Here is a 17,552-nt window from a genome sequence, read left to right as displayed (position 1 = left end):
AGTATTTACATCAAAGATAATACTATATATTATTAAGTGTATGATGCAGCAAAAAATAAAACTTTAATTTGGGGGACCATAAACTCCCCATACCTTTTGTTCCCAACAAAAAATTAAACAAATTCATCATAGCCACATGGTCACATGTGATGGGGATGGGATGCCCTTATCATTTCCCTTCTCATCGTTCTTTTTCTTCTTTTATTTCTCCATTTTAAAAGAATTTAAATTATATGTACTAATGGTATAAAAAAATTCATTCTTACTACAATATAACTGATTGTAACAAACTAATTTCTTCATTTTCTACGTTATATATTATATTTTGTTATAGCCAATCACTTAGTATTATACTTAACCTAAATTTGTAAAAATAGTGTAAAATACCAGCATATGACTTATACTCTTTATTAAGAGAAATTAAATTATGTACTCTAACAGTTTTAACTAATTTTTACAAAATCATTGTAGTTTTATGTATTGCAGTTGTAAGAGGTTATTTACCATGTTTTGGAGGTTATACCCACCTTTGTCATGAAAATTACTCTATATTGACTCTTAAATGATATGAAGTATAAAATTTGTTTAATCTGTTAGCAAATTTTAATTCATTGTAGCAAGTTATTTAGTTGAAGAGGGGAGCGTCGGAGTAACGGTAATATTGTTTCTCTGTCACTTATAGATCATGAGTTCGAGTCATGGAAGCAACCATTAATGCTTGCATTAGGGTAGGATGTTTATGTCACATCTCTTGGATTAATTGCAGCTCTTCCTCGAACCTCACGTTAATGCGAGATCAGGCTTAACTTTTTTTAACAAGTTATATACTTCATTTCTAGATTGTATATTTTTATTTGGTAAGACTAATTACATATTGTTGTAACTTTTCAGTATAGAAATAATATACACGGTTGGAATAGATGGTTTTTGTTTGTTTTCAAGATTTATGAGCCATCTAACATAGGGGTATGCTACCCCACTGCGCACTCACAAAATAAAGAAAGAAAGCAGGCATTATATTAATTTATGTGGGCAAAACTAACCCTACTTTCTTCCCAATCCCCTCTCTATAAAGCTGGTTTCACAAATAATATATGCTACTGTGGTCCTTCTACACATTTGTTTCATTATCTCAATTCTCCCTTCTTACTTCACCATTCTCTCCATTTCCCTCTCTCTTTTTTACTGTGTTTTGTTCAACAACTCCTTCTTCCTCTTTCTCGACGACAACATACCCAGCCTAGTTCTATAAATAGGGTCTCGAGATGGTGATGTGTATGCGGACCTAATTATCCCTACCTTATCTCTATCTTGTGAAGGTGAAAAAGTTGTTTACGATAGCGCTCCGCTCAATTCTGATGAAGTCCTAGTCATGCTTTTCCACAGCTTTCTTGAACTTCTTCTAGCTGAATTTTGATCTCTCTTTAGGCAATTGTGGATAGTTTTAATTTGAGAGATGAGATTTAAAGCTCTGAAAGTCCAAGAAAGCTGTGGGAAAATATGGCAATCTTAGGACTTTTTTTTACCATTTGGAGTTCAAGAGATCTGCATTTTTAAGGTAAATTCTTGAAAAATGTCTTAGAGGAGTAGTAGTTTTCATTTTTTTTCCTCTTTAAATTGCTCATGAGTTACATAACTCCATAATTTGGCATACTTTATGTGAATTCTCTGAGTATTTATAAAACTTATCTATAGAAAATTCAAATTTAGAGAAGAATTATGGTTTTTAATTATATTTTTATGATTAAGTATGAAAAACTAGATCCACATTTTGGAAAGGAGAAAATTCTGGATTTTCTCATTTTCTACATTCATATATCTTTAATGGGATTTGATTTTTTATTTTTTATTTTTTTTGATTTGCTTGACTTTTATGATTGATCAATTTGTGGGTAGTTCAATCAAGTGGTGAAAACTAAGAGAAAATGGCAGCGAAGATTCCCTGGCTTTCATCAATTATTGATGCATAGTTCATTTTGTTTGCCTCTTTGTTTTTGCTCTCTGTGATCTCATACATTTCCGTGAAAAAAGTTAATTTTTTTTGTTACTATGTGAGAAAAAATAAAATCATTTTCCTTTAACCCCCCAACACCTTTCCTTCTCTCTCACCATTTGGAGTAAAAATACCTAAAAAGACAAAAATATTAATTCCCACCTTACAAATAAAATTACCCGTAATCATGGATTTTTCTTAGTACATTTTTAAGTATACCCTGACAATGCAAATTAACCATTAATAAACGCCTAAGAAATCCCTTATCATCCATCCCAAATTAATTAAAGGCTATGTATATATTAAACTAAATTCTGGGGTTAATTAAATTACTGTCTAGTCATTTACCATTAATGATAAACTGAAGTATTATTAAGATTTTGTAAATTGTGATAAGCCAATTGCTTAAAGGCATAGGTAATCTCAAAAAATGTCATATTGTTGCCTCTTAGCTTCTTTTCTCTGATTTCATCCAATCAAGTCTAACTATGAGCCTAATATACTTTTAAAAAATCATAGAATTTGCATTAGTATATCATCATTGCGTTAAATATTTAAGCGTTATGATTACAAACTTTGTTTACCATTTGATGTTTCCACTCAAACTTGATTAGAATTCCACAATGCTAAATGCTAATTTGGAATCCAACATCTGCTAATTACATCTTAATTAAAGTATTATTTCAATCTTATATAATAAAAATAATCTTAAAGTAATTTATTTTATTTGTAGGGCAGGATGTAAGGAGGGGTAAAAGGGGTTGCTTTCAACATATAACTGATAGTTAAGCAATTCATAATAATTTTGAGGATAAGTAATTTAACTTACTATACCTGTTAACATGCATTTCCCATGGGAATGAATAAATCTTTGAATTGATAGGTAACTAGTAGGGTATACTCTATGTTTTGGTTTAAATAGGCCAGACAATAAGGGATGACTGCTCTCTGAACTTTAAAAAGTATATATAGTACTCCTATTATTTACACATAATCTAATCTTTTTTGTTTTAACCTCTCAAACTAACATAAATATCCAAAGAAGGTATCAACAAAAATTAGATTTATCATGAGACAACTCATGTTGTTCATATCGATCTATTATGCATCTCTACATCCTGTATTAAATAAATGATCTTGAGTCATCATAATGTTCCTATATATGTAAGGTATTTTTTCCTCAATTGTTTTAAATTAGAAAATGTTCAACCATCTTTGCTCGTGCTAGTGCTCCCAGAAATTATTGGGTGTTCAAGAATTTGTTTAGACAGTTCATATCATTCATACATAGTATTTTGATATAAGGTTTTAGTTCTTTTGTGTTTCAGCAGTAACATATTCTTCCATGGAGCTGAGGTCCAAAATACGGAAGAAACAATCATTTTCATGACTTTACCACCGAGTCATTTTCTAATTATGTTCTATATAGAGGACATATAGTACACACATCATTTAGCTTCTCTTCGAACCATAGTATCTGTTTTTCTCATAATTAAATTAAAGAGGGAATTGAAGATGCTTAAAGTAATTTGGTGGTTCATATCTTTATTGCAACGGCTAATATTTGAGGATTTTAGTATGTATATATTCAAAACCATGTCAGTGTTGTAATTAGGATATTACTAGAGAAATCATTTCTGGCAAACTAGCAGGATATAAGTGAGTTGCAAAATGCTGGCACCATAAAAGTTTTCTGATTTTTTCTTGAATTATTGTTGCAGTTATATAACACAGTTACGTGTAGTTAATTACATGCAGAGAACCAGACCTAGCTATTAATCTAAAGGATAATATAAATGGAGATCAGATCCAGCTTATTATCTCATGAAGCTACATGTGTACATATACAGAGTTTGAATGAAAAAGTGAGGTGTAAAATCTATATTAAATTCTAATATATGTTGCGCGCGCATGCAAACATATACATATACTGTACTGGATTCTGCCGAACTCGCAAAGTATTATTCGATGTCTGGCTGATTCTTCCAGCCAACTATTTGGCGCAAATTCATTGACAATTAGATGAAAATGATGGAAGCATTTTCTTTTTCTCGATATATCGACTGCATTGATTTGTTGAGATAGAAGAGGAGACTTGGAGCAACGGTAAAGTTGTGTCCGTGTGACCTATAGGACAGATGTTCGAGCCGTGGAAACAGTCATTAATACTTGCATTAAATAAGATAGGTTGTCTACATCACACCCTTTGGGGTGGGGCCCTTCCCTGCGTGAATGCAAAATGCTTTGTACATCGGACATCCATCGATTTGTTAAGATCTTGTGAGCTCTCCAGAGTATAAAAGATGACTTTTCTTTTTTCAGAGAAACGTATACTCCTAATATATTAGTGAACGAATAAAACTTGACTATATATTAGAGTTACATGTCTCATCATTCATACAGGAATATTTTCCCCAGACCCCTCTCTAAGTGGAGAATCAAGCACACGTATTAAACAAAGTTACTATAAATTCACTTCCTACAAGAATAAGGAACTACTCCTACAATATTTGGCATTGAATTTAGCACACACCACATATACTTGATCATCATCCAACCCTTAATTTACATATAATTAACTCCAAAGTTTTGGTAAAACTAATAGTTTCAGCAGTCTTTCAGTAAACTGAAATTGGAAAGCATAGGCGTAAAGGGAAAAAGAGGATTCGGGATCACAAACAAGGACCTATATAACATACATTGGCATGTGCAAAAGAAAGAATGAAGGGCATCCCGGTGCATAAAGCATCCGGCGTTCACGCAAGATCGGGGGAAGGATTGCACCCCAAGGGAGTGTGATGTAGGCAGTCAGAGGCGGACCCAGGATTTTAACGCAACGAGGCTACAATATTCTACTCAATCGGTGCCCCCTAAAGGCATCTAGCATTCATGGTGCGAGGTGATTTAAATGAATCCTTTTCAAGGTATACACATATACATATACAAGATTTTTACTTAAGTTTACGGAATCCGATGACCCCACAACATAACACATAGGTCCGTCTCTGTAGGCAGTCACCCTAATGAAAGCATCAGCGGCTAATTACAATATTCGAACCCGTAATTTATAAGTCACACGAAGACAACTTGACCATTACTTTAAAGTTTCGCGTGAAAAAGGAATGAGGAGCTATATAAGTATACCTATGAAGGCAGCCAATGATTTTCAGAGCATATGACTATTGTCGAAACCTTGTAACTACAATGGTGCGAGAGAGGAAAAAGTTAAAAGAAAGGGCAATAATTTCCGTCCCAAGATGTTGGAAAGCAATAAAAATAGTCATGTCGCTATTAGCTAATTGGCATTTGGATATAAATAATTTTAAAAAAATTGGCATTTGGATTTTGGCCATTCACTTAACTTCTTCTTTTTACAATAGAAAAACATCAAATAAAAATATATGATCAACTCCAACAAGGTTACATTGCTATTGGATAGTGAAAATGGCCCCTCAATAGTTAATGGGAACTTTGTCTACCATGAAATGGACTTGAAACATATAGCTATTGGCTCCATTTGCAACATGGCCATAATATCAAGTAGTTACATTTGCAACTACTCTTGTACCACACATATCAACTTACTCTTTAGCCATTACTGAAATACAACTAAGATGAAGCTGATTATAACATACATAAAAAATAAAAAAAATAAAAAAGAGCTTGAAAACTAGAAGTTACTGTTTAATGTTTGTTATGAACCTTGTATATATGTGAAAAACAAGTATAAATAGGACTAAATATATATTTTAGAACTCACATTTTCATTTTAGAGCCCACGATATTCAAATTCCGAATCTAAATTGTTTGTTTGATATTCCTTCGATCTCAAATTATCTGTCGTGTTTTTTTTGCATGCTCCTTAAGAAAATATTAAATAGAATTTTTTTTGACCATTTTAACCTTATTAATGTCTTAAGATATAGTCTCTCTTCATTTAATACTTGCTCATAATTAAAGTATTTGTAATCGTCAAGAACAATTAATATTAAGTGTAGAATAGGAAAAATAATAATTAATTTACTTTTGAACTTCTAAATGACAAACAATTTGAGACAATAATTTTTAGAAATCACGACAGATAATTTAAGACGGAGAGAGTACTAGAAATATTTTCATGGAAAAAGGGAGGAAAAAAAAGAAAGAAATGGAAGTTAGAATAGCAAGTTGTTATTTAGGAGATGTGAAAGAGTTTGCATTGGAATTCAAAGAAATAATCATGCACAAAAAATTTTAAGCAAATAATAATAACATGGTCAAATTACCTTCCCCATGACCAAAAACCATATCCCAAGAAACTTCCCAAAAAATACAAAAGAGCACCCATCTTTCCTGCACCAAAGCAGCAAAAATTCAGGCATGCAGAATGCAGGCATACAAAATGAATAATGCATGTGCAAGAAAGAAGAAACAAGAACAAGTGGCTAATATAAACTCCAAATTATATATTTACATAAATTAGTACTATTGATGTCTCTTTTCCTCTAGCTTTATTGTTTGGACTCTCCAAAAATATTATCATGCACTTGTTTGATTTCCCAAAAGTAGTATACATGTTTAGAGAATCCGTCGTAGACGTGACAACTTTAAAGAGTCTACACACAGGGCAAAGCTAGGTAGGCAAAAGGGTGTTCAGCCTTCATCAAAAATTACTGGTAGGCAAAAGGGTGTTCAGCCTTCATCAAAAATTACTGGTAGGCAAAAGGGTGTTCAGCCTTCATTAAAAATTATATTGTGTATATAAGATTAATTTTATATTTTATGTATGTATACAACATAAACTCTGGCTTGTGTGGCATCTTTTCATGGACAAAAGAGGTTCAAACAGTACTAAGATAGGCAAATCAAACATAAGAGATTATGTTTGATCCAATATACTAAATTCTTTTCATCTTCCACCATAAATAAACAAAAGGTGTTATAGGTGTCTAATCATAACTTTTCAACCCTATCTTTTTGTCCACATGCAAAATTACACTTACCTATTAAACAAACACAATACAAACCTTCTTGACTTGGTTAATTAGCTGGTAGCTGTCTCCAATTAATAATTTAATTGCATGTTGATCCCATATGTTTAACTTTAAACCAACAGTGTCTGAATAATTGAAGAGCTTGACCCTCTAAAAGTAAAGCAAACAAATACCAATAAACTAACGTAAAATTTTAAGCACTAACCTAGAATCTTACAGCAAATAAAGGAAGATTACAACTTTTTCTTTTCTTTACTTTTTAGGATAACAACTTTAATAATGAGAATTATTGGAACATAATAAGAAATTACAAAACTCTCCAGAAAATATCACTGCTGGCTTGTTCATTGCTTTGAATGTATTCATTATCAACTTCTGTAATTCCAGCTATGTTAAAACTAGATCCTGCAAAATAATAAATAAATAAATCCAAATTTTTGTGTTACTTTAATGTTAATTATAATTCAGTACAGATGTGTCCGACCTGGCTAAAAAAATGGACCAAGCAACTTAAATTAAACAAAAACAATAGTATATAAAATATTTATTAAAATGTTCTTTATTCCATCCAAAGAACAGGCAACAACTGTTGGTCTGATATAAAGGATGTCAGCCTTAACAAGACAAAACAATATAGTATATGTTCCTTGCTACATAGTTGTCTTTGCCATTGTAAGGAAAAAAAGGACCATAATATTTCTTTTCTTTTAGCAATTTTAATTCTTCTGCAAGATTTTGACTTCGCTTGTTTCTTTCCCTAGGTGAAAAATCAAAAAAGAAGAGTGTACATTTGCTTGGTTAAATTTGCTAGCCTAGTCCAGTCTGGTCTGACATCCATGAATGCACACACTATTTCTTTTTTCACTTTGGCCGGACTAATTCAGATTCAGATTGGACTATTATTTACTTGACTCACCTAATTCAGATTCATATTGAGTAACCTACTCAGAGGCGGAGCTAGCCCATCGACTAAGAGTTCGGCCGAACCCAATTGTTTATGTCCAAACCATATATTTGTCTTACGATAAATGAATATGTATAAATTACTATTATTTTAGAACCCAATAATAATAATTTAATTAAAAGGACAAAAACTCTTTTAACTCTTTAAGCTCTAAATCTTGGCTCCACCTTTGGACCTACTAATAGTAAGTCCACTAATGGAGTAAAGTACTCTCCCACTTGAAAGTTTTTCTACTCTCAGGGTTCGAAGACAGTTTTAATTAAGGGCGGAGAGATATCAACCATCTCACTACACTCTTCGATCAGGTGGTTGCATAAACAATTTCCCTACATTATGCTTTACTTAGTCCATATAAATGGCCTCTAATGTGGGCATAAAACATAGTTGGCTAGCAAGATTCCAAATGAGAGGGCAATGCCTTGTGGTCCAAATAAACATTCAATAGTAGCACATTCTTGATCACATAATTCACAAGCTATGAGGTGAAATGGTGGTCATGCATTTCCCTTTATCTTAGCCTATAAAAGAAAAGAGGTGGAAAATAAATAAGCTCAAGAAGAGTACTAAAAATTAGATCACATTAGAAAGTTAGATACTATATAGTAGTATATACTAGTATATATATAGTGCCCAAGCAAGCAAGAAACCATGAATTTAATGTAGGAATAAGACTATTGACTAAGAAATAGGATTTTGTATGTAAAACTATTGCCAATTAAATTGAAAGGTATAGAAATTGCTTTCCACAACATAGTGATTCTAAATGTCATGTGTATAACCCCATGTATTCTCTTTTTATTTATCTAAGTCCTATACCCCATTTTGGATCTTGCTTTTCAAGAACAATAAGCCAGAGATCCTGTGATGGGTGCGAACAACAACAACAATAGCATTTAAGTATAATCTCACAAGCGAAATCTGGTGAGGATAGTATATTTGCAATTTTACCCTGCCCTTGTGTTGGCAGAGAGGCTATTTCCGACGAACCCTAATCTCAAAGCAAGCCTCAAGGCTCAAGGCTTAAAAAAGATAATATTCAGGATTAGAATTAACATGTGCAAGAACTCAAGGCTCCAATTACAATTTAAAAAGCGAATTAAAGCTGTGCTTTATATAGAATAATTTATAGCAATTTATAGTCATAAACTCATACAATAAGATCTTAATCCAAGAATTGTATCACATAAGTACTAAAAACTGAGAAGGAAATGAAGATAAATATCAAGGACATCCAAATTTTGATCACCAAAAACCAAATTTGTTGTAAATCAGTAAATCCCAAACATATATTGCCACAGAAAAATTATCTGTATAGATCAAACCCATCCAGACACACAACACATAGAAATAAAATCAGAGAAATATCCCCTGAAAAAGAACCTTAAACAGTAGATCATTATGAACACCTTTTAATTTCCTGCAAAACAATAATAATCACAATAATAACTTGTCAGTAATAACAGTAAAAAAAATTCTTTCTATATATAGAAAGTTCACCAAAAAACAAACATGGATCTAACCATGCATCAATATAAAGAAAATCAAAATCTGTAACTGAAAATTCAGGAATTGTAATTTCTTGACACTATCTGTATCTTCCCACAACTTTATTGAACCGCAACAATTTTTTTTTTTATTTTCACCTCCAATAATGATAATTGGTTATATATGGTGTGAATTTTCTAATATATATGCAGTTCAAGAAAGCTGTGGAAAAATACAAAGAGAGCCATATTTAACCCTAAATAGGGTTTCTTGAGAAAAGGAAGAGTTTTTGTGTAAGTTTAATTATAGATAGGAAGGAGTGAAGCGTAGAGAAGAGAAACAAAGGGTGAGTATTTATAGGAGAATTGAAGTCTTTTTACCACACCAATCCCGAGAAGAATATTGGGCCTAAAAAGAAACTCTGAACAACCCACTTTTTTCAACCTATTAAAAAGCCGACTTCGTTTGATCCCATTAATACTTTTATAAATAATTATATTATAAAAATTATTAAAGATATATATATATATATATATACATTCACAGGTAATACTATTTTTTTACACGTCAGCATTGTTTAGTATATTACAATAGATTAGACATTATTTTCATCGGATTATCAATTTAATGTTTTATTTTTCTTAATTTATGTGTCATATTTTTCTTTTTAGATTGTCTCAAAAAGAACGTTATACTTAATTATTTAAAAATTGTTTAATATTAAATTTTTTCTTTATCCTTAATGAGATGATTTATAATCACACAATTTTTTTATGACTTGTTTTGGACTATAAAATTCAAAAGTGTTCTTTACTATCTTAAATTTCATGCCTAGTCAAACATTCCACATAAATTGAGTCCAAGGGAGTGCTATACACAATTACTACACTAAACTTAAATCAAATATTAATGGTCTTTATGTAATTTTTTCTTAAATTATTCTTGTTACTGTCTCTATTGTATTTTATGTGATACTATTACCATTTGGAGAGTCGAACAAGTTATTTTTTCAACCACGATTTTTAAAATTCATTTTTAATAGGTTTGAATTAAATAATTTAGTGAATCATTAGCACTTTTATGTAATGTCTAAATATTGAGATTTAAAAATATTAAGAATCTCAATTATATAGATTGATTGTTAAAGACTTTTAGCAAGTTAAAATACTTTAACATGTTAATTATTATTTTTATTTGATTGTTGATTAACTTTACATCGTCATTATGTATATTGAATTTTGAATATTAATTATTTTTAGTCTTTTTTCTAAAATTTGTTCTAATTACTCCCTCAATTACACTTTATGCAACATTTTTAACCACGTTTTCAATTGTTCTTTTAAATAATAAAATTACAGTATTTTTAAAGTAATTTTTAAATATACAAATTTCATATTAATTTTTTATAATTCTATGTTAATAATATCAAAATTAAGTATTGGCTTTTAAACTCAAAACTGTCATATAAAATACAGTAGTGCTTAGAGGAAAGGAATAAGGACTTGATAACAAACAAATGAATAAAATGATCACCATTTATGTGGCCAGGATTGCAGCCTTCTAGATCAACGGCTATACTTGTATTACTTGGATCATACTTAGGGGTCCCACATCTAGATCTGTGTGGGGAATGGAATTTCATCACCACGCGCCTTATATTAAGGGGTGATGCCCACAATTTGACACCTAATTTCCTAAATAAATATTTATAGGGACAAGTCTTGAAAAACTTTATTATCTTAGGGGTATGGAACTTTATTTCTTTTTCAATTTTTCTCTTTGGCAGGGTATGGGAAAAGTCCTATGTTTTATGTTTGATTGTTGCAAGCGGGGTGGAGCGAGCTTATTAGGTGCGGATTCGGTCAAATTTAATCACTTTTGCTTAGATATGCATAAGAAAATTTATTAAATATTTATAAAAATATTTAATGCAAACCCAATAATAAAAATAAGCTATGGCCTAAGGTTCCATGACAAATTCAGAACCTATAAACTTTAAATTCTAATTTCGTCTTTGGTTGCAAACAATCAGAGATACTAGTTTTGCATATTCTTCCGATCTTTGATTATATTTTTGCTCTCTTTTTTGTTTACAAAAATTACTTTTTTGAATAATACTTCCTCCGGACCACTTTAATTGATTTTTTTTATTATTTTCACACATATTAAGAAATTCATCTTTTAACATTAATTAACAATGAAATTGATCATATTAACATTAATTTATTTATTAAAAATATAATAAATACTCCTAGGTCCTTACTCTAAGGGTAACTTGGAAAAAAAAGTTAATTCATTCTTGATATTTAAAAAATCAAATATTATTGATCACAAAAAAAAACTAAAAAATTAATTACATTGGACCGGAGGGAGTATTAGATGAAAACACCTATAACTTTTCATCTAATACTCCCCATCTCAAAAGATTAATGATACATACATACATACATACATACATACATACATATATATATATATATATATAGTTTAATGTGTTACAAGTATCAAACTTTTGACTTATTTCTTAAACTTTAAATCAAGTCAAATTAAATAAAGTGAGACCGAGCAAAATAATGTTTCTTAGAACTATATATACTCTCTTCCTAGAACATTCGCTATAATAGAGATCTTGGAGATACTTAACACTAATCATGTCTATGCCAACGGGAAAAAAAAAGAGAGAAAACGAAAAGAAAAATATCTTTTAAAATATTTCCGGTCACGTATTTAAAATCAATATATCAACTTTGAGAAAAATTAATCAATCAATTATACTTCATATTCAAATTAGCTTGTTAGGGTCGACAATTGAATTCTTTATATCATGCAAATGATCAATTATAGCCACAAAAAAAATCTTACGTTTGACGTCAATTTATTATAATAATGTCCTCATGTATTTGGATATGGAATGAATTATATCTTGTGAAACTCACAAAAATTGAATTTACGTTGTGTACCTAAAGTAAAAAAAAATTATTGTTAAAAATTACGGTTGTCATTCTAAGGACTACACCAATAAAATTCGCCCTTGTCCACTCGCATATAGAGGCGGACTCAGGATTTCAATTTTATAGGTTCTGAATTTTAGAACGACGACTTTAAATGTTAATGACTGAGTTTTAAATTTAATATTTGTACAATTTCTTAATACAAATAAAATATCGGAGCAAAAAATATTGAATTTGGCTGAACTCATAGCTCAACTTCTACCTCCGCTCCTGCCGCATGCTATCTTGCTAACAGTGATTTAGGTAAGCCGGGAGCTAAGCGAGAATATTCTATCGAAGAGCCTACTTCCATCTGATCTCTCTTGAGGTTGCACCTCTACCTTTCTCACAAAATGTAGTTGTCAAACCACATCTTCACCTAGCTAGCAAGTGAAACACACACTGTGTCCAAGCAACTAAGATTGAATTGGTTAATTTGTTTATTAAGTCCTAAATTAAAATTAAAGAAAAAAATTAAGGGGGGTGGAAATGAAAAAAAGAAAAGAACATAGGGTTCTCACATGGTGGCATGTGAGGGTGACCCACAGTGGGAACGTGTGTAAAAATGACAATGCAACCCGTTTTTTCCGGACTAAGGTCTCTCTCTGTCGGACCCCGACATTTCCATTCCTACAATGCAAAACCCCCCACCGTTTTCCCCTAAACTCCAAATTTAACCCATTTTTGCGCTTTTCACTTGTATTTTATTACTAATTGGTCCTCATTATTTTATCATTTGTTACATATTTGTGTGTAATTCCCGTACTTGCATGTGTATTCTAACTTAGTAATGGATTTAATTATTAACTAAATGTTCAACTGAACCAAGAAGGAATGAGAGTCTTAGAGCACTAGTAAAGTTATCTTCGTCTGACTTATAGGTTACGGGTTCGAGCCTTAAAAACATACAATAATATTTGTATTAGAGTAGATTGTCTACATCAAGGGAAAATTTAATATTAAAACAATTGAGCTCCCTACTTTCAATTTTATAGCGTGGATTTCAATTTACAACCAACTAGCCCAAAAATAATACGCTAAAATTCAACATCCAACTCCAATAGGTTCTCAAAATTACTATTTAATTTTTAAAAATGATTCCTCAAGCTTTTAAATTAATTTTTGAATCAGTAACTGTGACTCAAATATTAGTTCAACAAACTAAATTTATTTGGGTGGTGAAAATTAGATTTTTAACAAGCTTAAATATGTGGGTTTAAATTTCGAATTTGATTTTATGAGAAATTTGGAGTGGGTGTTATTTAGACTTGTTAGAAATAGTATAAGGAGGTTGTATATAAAATTTGAAGTCATTTAATGGAGATTTGGACGGGTTTTGAACAAGAATTGTAACTGAAAATTGTGAAAGAAGTTCATCTACAGACGCTTGTACAAAGGTGTATAAAAGTGTATAATACTGTATAAGGTGTGTTTCTACACTATTTTACAAGATTATACATAATTATACAAAAAATTAACTTCGTCTTCTTCCTTGCGTCTTTTCTGAAATTTAAATTAAATCTTGCCCAAATCTACTCCAAATCACTTCAAATTTAAATTTTTAACTCCTTTTGATATTTTTAATTAATTGGAACAACACCAAATCCAAACAACTAACAAATTCAAAAAAAAATAATCTATTTTCGAAAGCAAAGCTTTGAATGGTCTTCAATGGTGGACTTCTACTCTTCAATTTTCTTACATTGCAAGCAGGTGACACAAGAGGAGAAGCAGAAAATACACAACCCCTTGAAGCATATGTAGAAGATGTGAGAAGAAGAGAGAGTGAAAGCAATGATTGTGAGAACACAGACTTAACTCCATAACTTTTAGAAGCAATGGTTGTAAGAACACAGATTTTGAATTTGCTAGTGCTTTCACAATATGTACAATGAGGGCTAGGTCGGGTAAAACTTAAAAATATGGGCCATTTTTTGTTATGGCCTGAAATCATGTGTATTTTCTTGTAATTCTTTCCAACATCAATACCACTAGAGATAAGACCCTTCTCCCGATCTGCATGAATATCGAATGTTTTTTATACCAAGCTGCCTTTTTTTCTCATATCACACCCCTAGGTGAATGACTCTTCTTCGGGTCCTCCATGAATGCGAGATGATTTGTGCGCTGACAACCTTTTTTTCTCTCTCAACTGAACTAGTATTTCGAAAGAGAATTTGTACGTATGTAAAAATTTACTAAAATTATAAAGAATATGATATTATGTATTCATAGTTTCAAGAGTTTATTAGGTCCAGGTCAAAAAATTTAAAAATCGGACCCATCAAGTTAAAAATTACGGATTTGTATCTAACTTCCTAACCAAGGGAGGTAGATACAATTGTAGATGTAGATAGAAATGCAGCAAAATATTTAAATTCAAAATTTTAAATTAGTGAATACAAATTATCACTACACCTATTAGTTTTCTACTTTTTGTGCGACAATACATTGTAATTGAACTCCATGTGACAGCAAACTTGGCAAGTTTAAAGTGTCAATAGGTAACAATTATGATTTCTTTTATTGACAACTTTTAACAATCATAATAAAACTAGGCATTTAAGCGAGAGCTGATTAATCATAAGCAAAATTAGACATTATTCTAACAAAATTTGAACCAAAATTAAAGCAATGGTATTGTTTTTTCCAACATAGATCTACCATTGGGTGGATAGGTAATTTTGGGTTTGCGAGAGGAAGGGACATAGAATGTGCACATTAACGCATTACGGAAATTAGAGTACAAATAGATTTATGGAAGTTAGTGGGTTCTTGTTTAAGTTAGCTGGCAATCACTATATATTAGTGTATCATCTTTTTCATAATTAAGATGTATGCTTTTGTTGGTTTGTTTGGTTTGATTAGATTAGAATATTTCCACACCTACCTTTCTCTTTTGAATCCTTTTCATAATTAAAGATGATCTAAAAAAGATACATCTTTTTCTTTTTCCTTTGTGGTGGGTGGGAATTAAGGTGGGGGCATGAGTTAGTTATTCCACAAGTCTTCAAAATTTTAGGATATATGTCACTTCGAGTTTTAATAATTTCAAAAATAATTATAAAAAGAAAAAACAAAGTTTATTATCACATCGCCGGCTAGAAAAAGAAGGAAAAACATGAAATTCTTTAGTGGATTGGGTGTGGAGCAAGGGATAGAAAAATATCTACGAGTCATGAAAATTTGGGATGTATATTGATGGAATCCTATGATATATTATTCACGCTCTAATTTAATATGGTATTAGAGTCATACCCTCATTGTTGGGTCTCAAAATAAATTATTCACGTTCTAGTTGACAGGTCTGGACGGGCCGCATGGGGTGGATGCTCATGGGAGGGGAAGGTTCACACGGATGCACATGAGAGGGGGTGGGTTCACATGAACCCATCATGTTCTCCCTAAGTCATGTATAGTATGGTAATAGTGAATTTCAGCTCAAATACTTAAATTAACATTGGTGAACCCAACTCAAAGGAACACTTGAGTACACTGGTAAGGAGGTGCACCTTCTGCGTTTTAATTAGAATTTCGATCTCCGTACTCTTTCTACTATTAAATTATATTTTAATTAATAAATAGGGTTAATTGTATGATCCCTAGAATCATAGTTTTTTTTTTCTTTTCTTTCTTTAGTCCTTTTGTTTTGACTTTCAAAATTTTTAAACAAAAAATACATCTCGCAGACACCATCGAAAATTAAACTCAGGTTTCTGGTACTCATGGTGCATGCATTTAAAATTCTGGATACGCCTCTAATGACGTAGGAGAGGGTTATGATATCCCACATCGAAGATGGATTGGTTCCTTAGACTCTTTATATGGATTGGGAAATTCTCATCATTTGAGTTAGATTTTGGCTTGAGCTAGGCTCAATGTTGATTCTTATCATATATCACTTCGAGTTTTAACAACTTGAAAGATAATTGTAAAAACAAAATATATAACCACGTCGGACAGCTAAAAAGGAGATGCATGAGGAAGCATAAATAAGAAATGGAGAACGTGGTATAATTTCACTATTCATTTGGCTTGACCTAAGAAAGGCAATTTATTGAATTATTGTTTTGGTGGGACGTATTAGAAATTAGAATATTTAGCTATTATGTGAGTTGTATTTTGGATGTATACCTATTTGGTTTATAGATGAGTACTAGTTGAAAGCAAGATACGTCATTTTCGGATCACACTTTATCTCCAAGTGATTTATAGTAGGAGAAATCACAGTAATGTTTGGTTGGTATCTGAAAATTTGAGATTTCATATAAAGTTAGTAATCTTGCAAAAAATCATACCCTATCTTGCATTTTGGCTAATTTAAATTAAAATCCTAGGTCAAACTGAAACTAACCCCTTTAAAATAATTTATGAACTTATACATTATAATTACTAGTAAAATCTTTACCTTAAAATTCAAGTAACAATTAAATTTGTATATATTTTGGTTTTAAGGATATGTGATTTAATTCAACGCCAATTGATAAACAAGAGATTAAATATACATATTAAAGAAGAAAGTAATTCAAACCAGTATGTAGGCTAAGTGTCGACCTCGGCCTGTGACGGTCTCAAGGTGTGGTGACGGGGATAAAGGGCAAAACAACTCTGAAGAACAGTAAGTAAGTAAAATAGCAAGCGTATAATTTCTTATTAATGAGCAGTGATCAATCTGTTACAAATGGATGGGATCCTCCTTTATACAATAGGTGAGTCCCCAATAAGGTACACTTTCAATTATAGTAGGAAATGTGTTTGACAACTGTTTAACCGTTGAAGACCAATCCATTCCGAAATGTACGTAGTGATCTCCGGTCCATTGCGGGCATTTCGCCCTTTCCGTTATTGACTCATTCGGCGTCACCTTGAAGCATGCCTTCTTCTGACCTCGGTAAATGTTATCGATCATGACCTTGGAAAGGAACTTCGACCCCGAGCGTGACGTTCTTATTTTCCGACATGGTATTACTTTTTCCATCGAAGACCGAAATCGGATAACCCCGATTTCTACCGTATAGATAGAAAAAGGCTTATCTAGACATGAAAGATATATATCGATTTAATTTTTTTTTTCTCTTCGATCTTACAATTTTTCATTTGCTTTTGTTAAATAAATACTTGTTTAGGTCCTAATTAAGATAATGATT

General features: G+C 31.4%; 2 long non-coding RNA genes across 2 annotated transcripts; one reads left to right on the top strand and one right to left on the bottom strand.

The window, feature by feature from the left end:
- Window positions 1-1,091: 1,091 nt before the first annotated feature.
- On the top strand, window positions 1,092-3,541 carry LOC104238741 (uncharacterized). Its single transcript, XR_713956.2, has 2 exons — window positions 1,092-1,558; window positions 3,325-3,541. It is a non-coding gene; the product is annotated as an uncharacterized lncRNA (long non-coding RNA).
- Window positions 3,542-7,136: 3,595 nt separating this feature from the next.
- On the bottom strand, window positions 7,137-9,780 carry LOC138882336 (uncharacterized). The gene is made up of 2 exons (XR_011403908.1): window positions 9,311-9,780; window positions 7,137-7,371 (listed from the first exon to the last, which is right to left on the bottom strand). It is a non-coding gene; the product is annotated as an uncharacterized lncRNA (long non-coding RNA).
- Window positions 9,781-17,552: the final 7,772 nt, after the last annotated feature.

Source organism: Nicotiana sylvestris, chromosome 11, assembly GCF_000393655.2.
Source record: "Nicotiana sylvestris chromosome 11, ASM39365v2, whole genome shotgun sequence".
Lineage (NCBI taxonomy): Eukaryota > Viridiplantae > Streptophyta > Magnoliopsida > Solanales > Solanaceae > Nicotiana > Nicotiana sylvestris.
This window is presented reverse-complemented; position numbering and strand designations above follow the sequence as displayed.